Raw genomic sequence first — 10,000 nt, 5'->3', positions numbered from 1 at the left:
ATTAATTTTTTTTTATATTGAGGTTAAAAGTGAGAAAACATAAATTAATAATAATGCAACCTGCAATACACTTAATATGTACTGATCTTGCATAACCTTCACGAAGTACTACGTTTAAATATAAATTAATATTATTGTGACCCGCAATACACTAAATTTGTATCAATATTGCATAACCTACACGAAGTACGACGTTCAAGAATATTAAAGAATTTTATTTGTGTTGTATATAATAAAAAAACAGCAAATTTTTTTGCAAATTACGTATCTGTAAATAAATGTAAACATTCAGCAACTAATCAAAAGTGTTTTTTTGCCTAGACATTAAAGTAAATCATAAGAATACATTAAATTTATAAAATGCAACCCGCAGCACAACAGATGTGCATCAATATTGCATAACTGTTACGAAGTACGACGTCCAAAAATATTAAATTTTTTTTTATATGAAGGTAAAAAGTGAGAAAACATAAATTAATAATAATGCAACCTGCAATACACTTAATGTGTACTGATGTTGCATAACCTTCACGAAGTACTACGTTCAAATATAAATTAATATTATTGCGACCCGCAATACACTAAATTTGTATCAATATTGCATAACTTACACGAAGTACGACGTTTAAAAATATTAAATGTTTTATTTGTAGTTTGCATATAATAAAAAAAAAAACAAATTTTTATGTAAATTACGTATCTATAAATAAACGTACACATTTAACAATTAAATAAACATAGTATTTTGGCCTAGATATTAAATTAAAACATAAAAATGCATAATATTTATTAAAATGCAACTTGCAATACAGCAAATGTGTATTAATATTGCATAACCTTTACGAAGTACGACGTTCACGAAGTACGTCGTTTACGAAGTGCGACGTTTACGAAGTACGTCGTTTACGAAGTGCGACGTTCACGAAGTACGTCGTTTACGAAGTGCGACGTTCACGAAGTACGTCGTTTACGAAGTGCGACGTTCGCGAAGTACGACGTCTACACATTAGGGCACTCAAAATTATTGTTACGTTGTACGACATTCAGACGTTCCAACTGCGACTAACTACAGCATTCATTTGACTTTGCACATACGACGAACGAAGTACGACGTTTACGAAGTACGGCGCTTAAAATAATTTTGTTTTTATTAATTAATTATTTTTTTTAAAACAAACGTTTTTATAATTAAATTTTATAATGGTTTAAATATAAAATATGACTTTTTAATATTATCAATATTTAAAATATTTTCTCCCTTTTGTGTGTATGCCTTATAGTTATAGAGCTGTGCGCTTCGGTAGACGTCGCCTGTGGAGCTATGTCAGTGGAGCGGTGCGCACATCCAATACCGAGCGGCTGCCTCGATCGGTGTCGCGCTGGTATACATATGGTAGTGGTGTGTGTCGATGCGTTGAGTGAGGCGATATGAACGGTGTAACGGTTTAGTCGAAGTTTATCATAAATGACGACGACAAAACGACCGATTATGTATACGTTCTGCATTTGCTTCCAATTTATCGACGTTTATCGCACATTTCCGCTATCGAATTCGAATAGGGCTTTGCTTGCGAGATTGCTTTATTTTGTGATTTTGTGGCTCGCCCAGTTCCCCACAGCGAGATTGCGGATGCGGCAAAACGTATTCTCTTACGTTGGCGGTCCTTATGCAATCAAACTTTGTTGAACTAACAAATGTTTGTGATTTAAACAAACAAAAATAATAAATGCGTCAACTCTCTAATATCCGAGCGAGAATATTTATATAATATTCGTAACGTTTATGGATTCGAAAGAATTTCATAAATTCACGTCGCATTCAATCTTGCGAAGAGTGAAGAGAATGTTTGAACTTTTAAATCGGCAAAGGTAAAAAATAATATTATAAATATTATTATTATGCCTTTATTGACCGATATATGTGTTGTGGTGTTTAACGACTACGACGACGATGATGACGATACATTTATCTCTATATCGTACGAAGAAAAGAAGAAACAGCGTGGCGTTACTTTCTTATATGTTAGATTGTTTCGCACAAACGCGCATATTCTTCATCTTTATAAACGATGATGATGAGTATTTTATTCTCTCGTCTGTCTCAAAAAACACAAAAACACAGTTCCCTGGTTGATCCTGCCAGTAGTCATATGCTTGTCTCAAAGATTAAGCCATGCATGTCTCAGTACAAGCCAAATTAAGGTGAAACCGCGAAAGGCTCATTAAATCAGTTATGGTTCCTTAGATCGTACCCACATTTACTTGGATAACTGTGGTAATTCTAGAGCTAATACATGCAAACAGAGCTCCGACCGGAGACGGAAGGAGCGCTTTTATTAGATCAAAACCAATCGGTGGCGGTTTCGCCGTCATCGTACAACTTGGTGAATCTGAATAACTTTACGCTGATCGCACGGTCTCGCACCGGCGACGCATCTTTCAAATGTCTGCCTTATCAACTGTCGATGGTAGGTTCTGCGCCTACCATGGTTGTAACGGGTAACGGGGAATCAGGGTTCGATTCCGGAGAGGGAGCCTGAGAAACGGCTACCACATCCAAGGAAGGCAGCAGGCGCGCAAATTACCCACTCCCGGCACGGGGAGGTAGTGACGAAAAATAACGATACGGGACTCATCCGAGGCCCCGTAATCGGAATGAGTACACTCTAAACCCTTTAACGAGGATCAATTGGAGGGCAAGTCTGGTGCCAGCAGCCGCGGTAATTCCAGCTCCAATAGCGTATATTAAAGTTGTTGCGGTTAAAAAGCTCGTAGTCGAATTTGTGTCCCGCGCCGCCGGTTCATCGTTCGCGGTGTTAACTGGCGTTTCGCGGGACGTCCTGCCGGTGGGCTTAGCTCGAGAGGGCGGCCCAACTCAATCCCGCCGCGGTGCTCTTCATTGAGTGTCGAGGTGGGCCGGCACGTTTACTTTGAACAAATTAGAGTGCTTAAAGCAGGCTAAAACTTCGCCTGAATACTGTGTGCATGGAATAATGGAATAGGACCTCGGTTCTATTTTGTTGGTTTTCGGAACCCCGAGGTAATGATTAATAGGAACGGATGGGGGCATTCGTATTGCGACGTTAGAGGTGAAATTCTTGGATCGTCGCAAGACGGACAGAAGCGAAAGCATTTGCCAAAAACGCTTTCATTGATCAAGAACGAAAGTTAGAGGTTCGAAGGCGATCAGATACCGCCCTAGTTCTAACCATAAACGATGCCAGCTAGCGATCCGCCGACGTTCCTCCGATGACTCGGCGGGCAGCTTCCGGGAAACCAAAGCTTTTGGGTTCCGGGGGAAGTATGGTTGCAAAGCTGAAACTTAAAGGAATTGACGGAAGGGCACCACCAGGAGTGGAGCCTGCGGCTTAATTTGACTCAACACGGGAAACCTCACCAGGCCCGGACACCGGAAGGATTGACAGATTGAGAGCTCTTTCTTGATTCGGTGGGTGGTGGTGCATGGCCGTTCTTAGTTGGTGGAGCGATTTGTCTGGTTAATTCCGATAACGAACGAGACTCTAGCCTGCTAAATAGGCGTATTTCGACATCCCAAATGCCGGCTGGAGCCGGGTTCGCCCGGTCTCTATGTGCGGTTTTTACTGTCGGCGTACAAACAATTCTTCTTAGAGGGACAGGCGGCTTCTAGCCGCACGAGATTGAGCAATAACAGGTCTGTGATGCCCTTAGATGTTCTGGGCCGCACGCGCGCTACACTGAAGGAATCAGCGTGTCCTCCCTGACCGAGCGGTCCGGGTAACCCGCTGAACCTCCTTCGTGCTAGGGATTGGGGCTTGCAATTGTTCCCCATGAACGAGGAATTCCCAGTAAGCGCGAGTCATAAGCTCGCGTTGATTACGTCCCTGCCCTTTGTACACACCGCCCGTCGCTACTACCGATTGAATGATTTAGTGAGGTCTTCGGACCGGTGCGCGGTGGCGTTTCGACGTTGCCGATGTTGCTGGGAAGATGACCAAACTTGATCATTTAGAGGAAGTAAAAGTCGTAACAAGGTTTCCGTAGGTGAACCTGCGGAAGGATCATTAACGTGTAAATGTTGTTGTTTAGTTGTCACACATACACACACATTTTGTCTGTGCTGATCAACAAAAAACACACATACATACACTATTCGTATGATGATCAATTCTCATACAAAATTCTTTATTATGCGTCGAACGGAAAAGCAACAACGGGTCGTCTTGCATTAAGCGGATCTGTTGTTACGTTTTTCGATTTATTTTATAAATCGATTGTAAACGTGCCGTAAACGACGTTTTCAAAGAATTTTTTCGAACATTAACACGAATCAATATTGTCGAAAGATGGTTATGTGCTAACGTTTTATTATTGCTTTCGCAGTGCCGGTCTTAGCGTATTTCCATCATCGTATTCGCTTCGAAAAAAAGTACTAATACACAGTGGTGGTGTATAATTAATGTGCAAGAGATGTTGTTGTTGTTGTTGTAGTATTTGTATATGGTTGGAGTTATTTATAATAACAAACAAGAATGAATGAATGAATAATAATGGTGTCTGCCAATACGATCGTACTTTATGTACACGACTAAAACTTTATACATACAAACCATAATAATAAATAAACTCGAAACAACCAACAACAAAATTAATACGCTACTGTACATACAAATACACATTTATACATACCATCATTTTACTTAACCGATGGTGAGTGATGTTTGAAAAATAAACGCTTAGGCTTACGGTTTTGTAAGCCAGTCTTTGCGTATTTTCTTCATCGTATTCGCTTCGGAAAAAAGAAAATAAAGATGGTGTATAATTAATGTGTAAAAGAGATGTTGTAGTTGTAATTTAATTTGTAAATGGTTGGAGTTTATTAATAAATAAAAGGGGCTGTCTATTCGTCTGTACTTTATGTACAAGACTAAAACTTTATACATACAAACCATAATAATAAATAAACTCGAAACAACCAACAACAAAATTATTACGCTACTGTACATACAAATACACATTTATACATACCATCATTTTACTTTACCGATGGTGAGTGATGTTTGAAAAATAAACGCTTAGGCTTACGGTTTTGTAAGCCAGTCTTTGCGTATTTTCTTCATCGTATTCGCTTCGGAAAAAAGAAAATAAAGATGGTGTATAATTAATGTGTAAAAGAGATGTTGTAGTTGTAATTTAATTTGTAAATGGTTGGAGTTTATTAATAAATAAAAGGGGCTGTCTATTCGTCTGTACTTTATGTACAAGACTACAAAAACGTTTTATAACAATAAAAAGCTCGAAACAACCAATAACAAAATATACTACTACTATACTACTATACATACAAACGCACATTTATAAATACATAAAATCAATTTACTTTATCGATAGTGAGTGATGTTTGGAAAAAAACGCTTAGGCTTACGGTTTTCGGGTACCTGGGTTCCGCATGCGTCGAAGTAATAATTTACTTTAACGACGCGACGAACCGTAGGAATCTAAATAAAAAAGTTTATTAACTTTTTTAGATTCTGTGGGTTTTAAATGATATACGCCCGACTGACGAAGGAACGTTTTGCACTGCCTGTGCTTTTCTTTTGATTCGTTTTTATGTCGACGGACGTTCTTAGAATGCCCACCAAACGACGTATCACACAAAACACCCTACAATTGTATTGTTTGGTAAATATTGTTGTGATTAAGTTTGTAGCTGTGGCGTTTGTTTGAAGAAAACGTCTGGTTTTTCGACATATTTTCTATTTAATAAATATACATAATGCTTATCGCAAAAGGAGCAGAGTTTTATAGACAAAGTTGATAGAGAAAAAAAACCTAATAGATATATATACGTATTTATAAAACGTTAATATCATCGGGTTATTCTTTATGTAAACTTAAACTATAACTGCATACTCTTTTCGATAAGTAGAAACAAATGCCACTTTAATTAAATAAAATATTATAAAATATAACGCCGAACGTTTCTTTCGATTGGTCCGTTTCTCACATATACATCACAATTGTAATAACCTTAAGTAGTTATTTTTGTTGTTGTGTGATGATGAAACGATTTCGATGTGGAACGGTGCGTTATGTAATAATATTTTAAATTTGTTTGAAAAGATTACCCTGAACGGTGGATCACTTGGCTCGTGGGTCGATGAAGAACGCAGCTAATTGCGCGTCAACTTGTGAACTGCAGGACACATGAACATCGACATTTCGAACGCACATTGCGGTCCTCGGATATACTGTTCCCGGACCACTCCTGGCTGAGGGTCGTGTCAATTTCAAAGACTGCTCGGTTTTTGTCTTAAACACAGCGCACAATGTTGTGTAGACAATTACGTCGGAGCGTGTTGGGTGCAAATATGACGCGTTACTATAATTGTTAATTGATTGTCGGTTGTCATAATAAAATATTATGCAACGTAGACAACAATAAAAACAATATAAAAAATAACGCGGCATCCTAAAACGCAATAGCGGCTGACATTCTTATTAGTTTGTTGGTACAAGTTGGTTTAGACGTAGCACGTCCGATATTAAAAAGCAGCCACAACGCTTAAATTTCGAACGAAGCGATCGTCGTGTCCGAGACGTTAAAGTTGTTTATATGCATATTTTATGCACTATAATTAACAACAACAACATTCTCGCAACGACGTCAGATCGATGTTTGAAATTGTTTGGAGGCAGCCATATAAACGGAATACGTGTAATTATCGTCTGACAAAATAAAGGCAAATTTATATTTGCGACCTCAGAGCAGGTGAGACTACCCGCTGAATTTAAGCATATTATTAAGCGGAGGAAAAGAAACTAACTAGGATTTCCTTAGTAGCGGCGAGCGAACAGGAAAAAGCCCAGCACTGAATCCCGCGGCCGAAACCGGACGCCGGGAAATGTGGTGTTAGGGAGGATCCGTCATCCCGAGATTGTGCGACGCGTCCAAGTCCATCTTGAACGGGGCCACAGCCCATAGAGGGTGCCAGGCCCGTAGTGACCGTTGCCGATAACGGGAGGATCTCTCCTCAGAGTCGGGTTGCTTGAGAGTGCAGCCCTAAGTGGGTGGTAAACTCCATCTAAGGCTAAATATGACCACGAGACCGATAGCGAACAAGTACCGTGAGGGAAAGTTGAAAAGAACTTTGAAGAGAGAGTTCAATAGTACGTGAAACCGTTCAGGGGTAAACCTGAGAAACCCGAAAGGTCGAAAGGGGAGATTCAGCGTGACTCGATAGCGGCGCTAAATGATCGTGCGACGAACGGCGTACGCGTCGTTCGCGCCTTTTGTTTATGCGAACCGAAGTCGAACGCGTGCACTTCTCCCCCAGTAGGACGTCGCGATCCTTTGGGTGTCGATCTAAGGCCCGCGGTGGAGCCCGTTCGAACGGTTCGCCGTTTCGGACGAACCCGCGGTGTTTCCCGGTCGACTCGCTCGAAGGTATGCATATGGCGCCGGGCCGCTACACAGTTAGCGTCCGACCATTGGCAAGCGCGTTCGTTTATGACGGTAATCGCACCTGGTGTCGGTTCTGTCTACGAATGGCTGTTCGCCAATGAGTTCTCGGACAGACTCGGTTGAAACGCCGATCTGCGACGCTATAGCTTTGGGTACTTTCAGGACCCGTCTTGAAACACGGACCAAGGAGTCTAGCATGTGCGCGAGTCATTGGGACATGACTAAACCTAAAGGCGCAATGAAAGTGAAAGTTCGTCTTGCACGGACTAAGGGAAGATGGGCGGCCGTTACGGCTGTCGCCCCGCACTCCCGGGGCGTCTCATTCTCATTGCGAGAAGAGGCGCACCAAGAGCGTACACGCTGGGACCCGAAAGATGGTGAACTATGCCTGGTCAGGACGAAGTCAGGGGAAACCCTGATGGAGGTCCGTAGCGATTCTGACGTGCAAATCGATCGTCGGAACTGGGTATAGGGGCGAAAGACTAATCGAACCATCTAGTAGCTGGTTCCCTCCGAAGTTTCCCTCAGGATAGCTGGCGCTCGTCGCTTACGAGTTTCATCCGGTAAAGCGAATGATTAGAGGCATTGGGGTCGAAACGGCCTCAACCTATTCTCAAACTTTAAATGGGTGAGATCTCCGGCTTGCTCGAACTTTATATGAAGCCGCGAGACTCGAATCAGAGTGCCAAGTGGGCCATTTTTGGTAAGCAGAACTGGCGCTGTGGGATGAACCAAACGCCGAGTTAAAGCGCCTAAATCGACGCTTATGGGATACCATGAAAGGCGTTGGTAACTTAAGACATCAGGACGGTGGCCATGGAAGTCGGAATCCGCCAAGGAGTGTGTAACAACTCACCTGCCGAAGTTACTAGCCCTGAAAATGGATGGCGCTGAAGCGTCGTGCTTATACTCGGCCGTCAGCGGCATGTGCGGTCGGTTATTTAATTAACCGGCCATGAAGCCCTGACGAGTAGGAGGGTCGCGGCGGTGAGCGCAGAAGGACTGGCCGTGAGGCCGTCTGGAGCCGCCGTCGGTGCAGATCTTGGTGGTAGTAGCAAATACTCCAGCGAGGCCCTGGAGGACTGACGTGGAGAAGGGTTTCGTGTGAACAGCCGTTGCACACGAGTCAGTCGATCCTAAGCCCTAGGCGAAAGCCGATGTTGATGTGGTGTAGATATGTCGTTGGTTCGTTTTTAATTCGAACGTAAACGTACGAAGCGAGCACACACCCATTGGGCGAAAGGGAATCCGGTTCCTATTCCGGAACCCGGCAGCGGAACCGTTAATAATTCGGGCCCTCGCAAGAGAGTTCGTCGGGGCAACCCAAAAGGACCCGGAGACGCCGTCGGGAGATCCGGGAAGAGTTTTCTTTTCTGCATGAGCGTTCGAGTTCCATGGAATCCTCTAGCAGGGAGATATGGTTTGGAACGCGAAGAGCACCGCAGTTGCGGCGGTGTCCGGATCTTCCCCTCGGACCTTGAAAATCCGGGAGAGGGCCACGTCGAGGCGTCGCGCCGGTTCGTACCCATATCCGCAGCAGGTCTCCAAGGTGAAGAGCCTCTAGTCGATAGAATAATGTAGGTAAGGGAAGTCGGCAAATTGGATCCGTAACTTCGGGATAAGGATTGGCTCTGAGGATCGGGGCGTGTCGGGCTTGGCGAGGAAGCGGGTCGCGGCTGACGTGCCGGGCCTGTGCGAGGTGAAGCGTTGTTCCGTTTCGGCGGTCAATGTCGAATCCGAGTTCGGTCCCGTGCCTTTTGGCCTCCCGCGGAACCGTCTTGCTGCGAGGCTCCGGGTGCGCCCGTCAGGGCGTCCGGAAGTCCTCTTCGGCCGCCATTCAACGGTCAGCTCAGAACTGGCACGGACCGGGGGAATCCGACTGTCTAATTAAAACAAAGCATTGCGATGGCCCCTGCGGGTGTTGACGCAATGTGATTTCTGCCCAGTGCTCTGAATGTCAACGTGAAGAAATTCAAGCAAGCGCGGGTAAACGGCGGGAGTAACTATGACTCTCATAGTCATAGTTACTCCCGCCGTTTACCCGCGCTTGCTTGAATTTCTTCACGTTGACATTCAGAGCACTGGGCAGAAATCACATTGCGTCAACACCCGCAGGGGCCATCGCAATGCTTTGTTTTAATTAGACAGTCGGATTCCCCCGGTCCGTGCCAGTTCTGAGCTGACCGTTGAATGGCGGCCGAAGAGGACTTCCGGACGCCCTGACGGGCGCACCCGGAGCCTCGCAGCAAGACGGTTCCGCGGGAGGCCTAGGCACGGGACCGAACTCGGATTCGACATTGACCGCCGAAACGGAACAACGCTTCACCTCGCACAGGCCCGGCACGTCAGCCGCGACCCGCTTCCTCGCCAAGCCCGACACGCCCCGATCCTCAGAGCCAATCCTTATCCCGAAGTTACGGATCCAATTTGCCGACTTCCCTTACCTACATTATTCTATCGACTAGAGGCTCTTCACCTTGGAGACCTGCTGCGGATATGGGTACGAACCGGCGCGACGCCTCGACGTGGCCCTCTCCCGGATTTTCAAGGTCCGAG

The 10,000-nt window shown here is 44.1% G+C and overlaps 2 non-coding genes and 1 pseudogene across 2 annotated transcripts; all 3 read left to right on the top strand.

Annotated features, from left to right (window-relative positions):
* The first annotated feature begins 2,123 nt into the window (after positions 1 to 2,123).
* Positions 2,124 to 4,046, top strand: LOC135267728 (small subunit ribosomal RNA). The gene has a single exon (XR_010336108.1). It is a non-coding gene; the product is annotated as a small subunit ribosomal RNA (ribosomal RNA).
* Positions 4,047 to 6,104: 2,058 nt separating this feature from the next.
* Positions 6,105 to 6,261, top strand: LOC135267725 (5.8S ribosomal RNA). The gene has a single exon (XR_010336106.1). It is a non-coding gene; the product is annotated as a 5.8S ribosomal RNA (ribosomal RNA).
* Positions 6,262 to 6,737: 476 nt separating this feature from the next.
* Positions 6,738 to 10,000, top strand: LOC135267726 (large subunit ribosomal RNA; annotated as a pseudogene; the record flags this gene model as incomplete).

Source organism: Tribolium castaneum, unplaced genomic scaffold (genome assembly GCF_031307605.1).
Source record: "Tribolium castaneum strain GA2 unplaced genomic scaffold, icTriCast1.1 ptg000083l, whole genome shotgun sequence".
Classification (NCBI taxonomy): domain Eukaryota; kingdom Metazoa; phylum Arthropoda; class Insecta; order Coleoptera; family Tenebrionidae; genus Tribolium; species Tribolium castaneum.
Note: the sequence above shows the minus strand (reverse complement) of the source record. Positions and strands in the feature narration are given on the sequence as shown.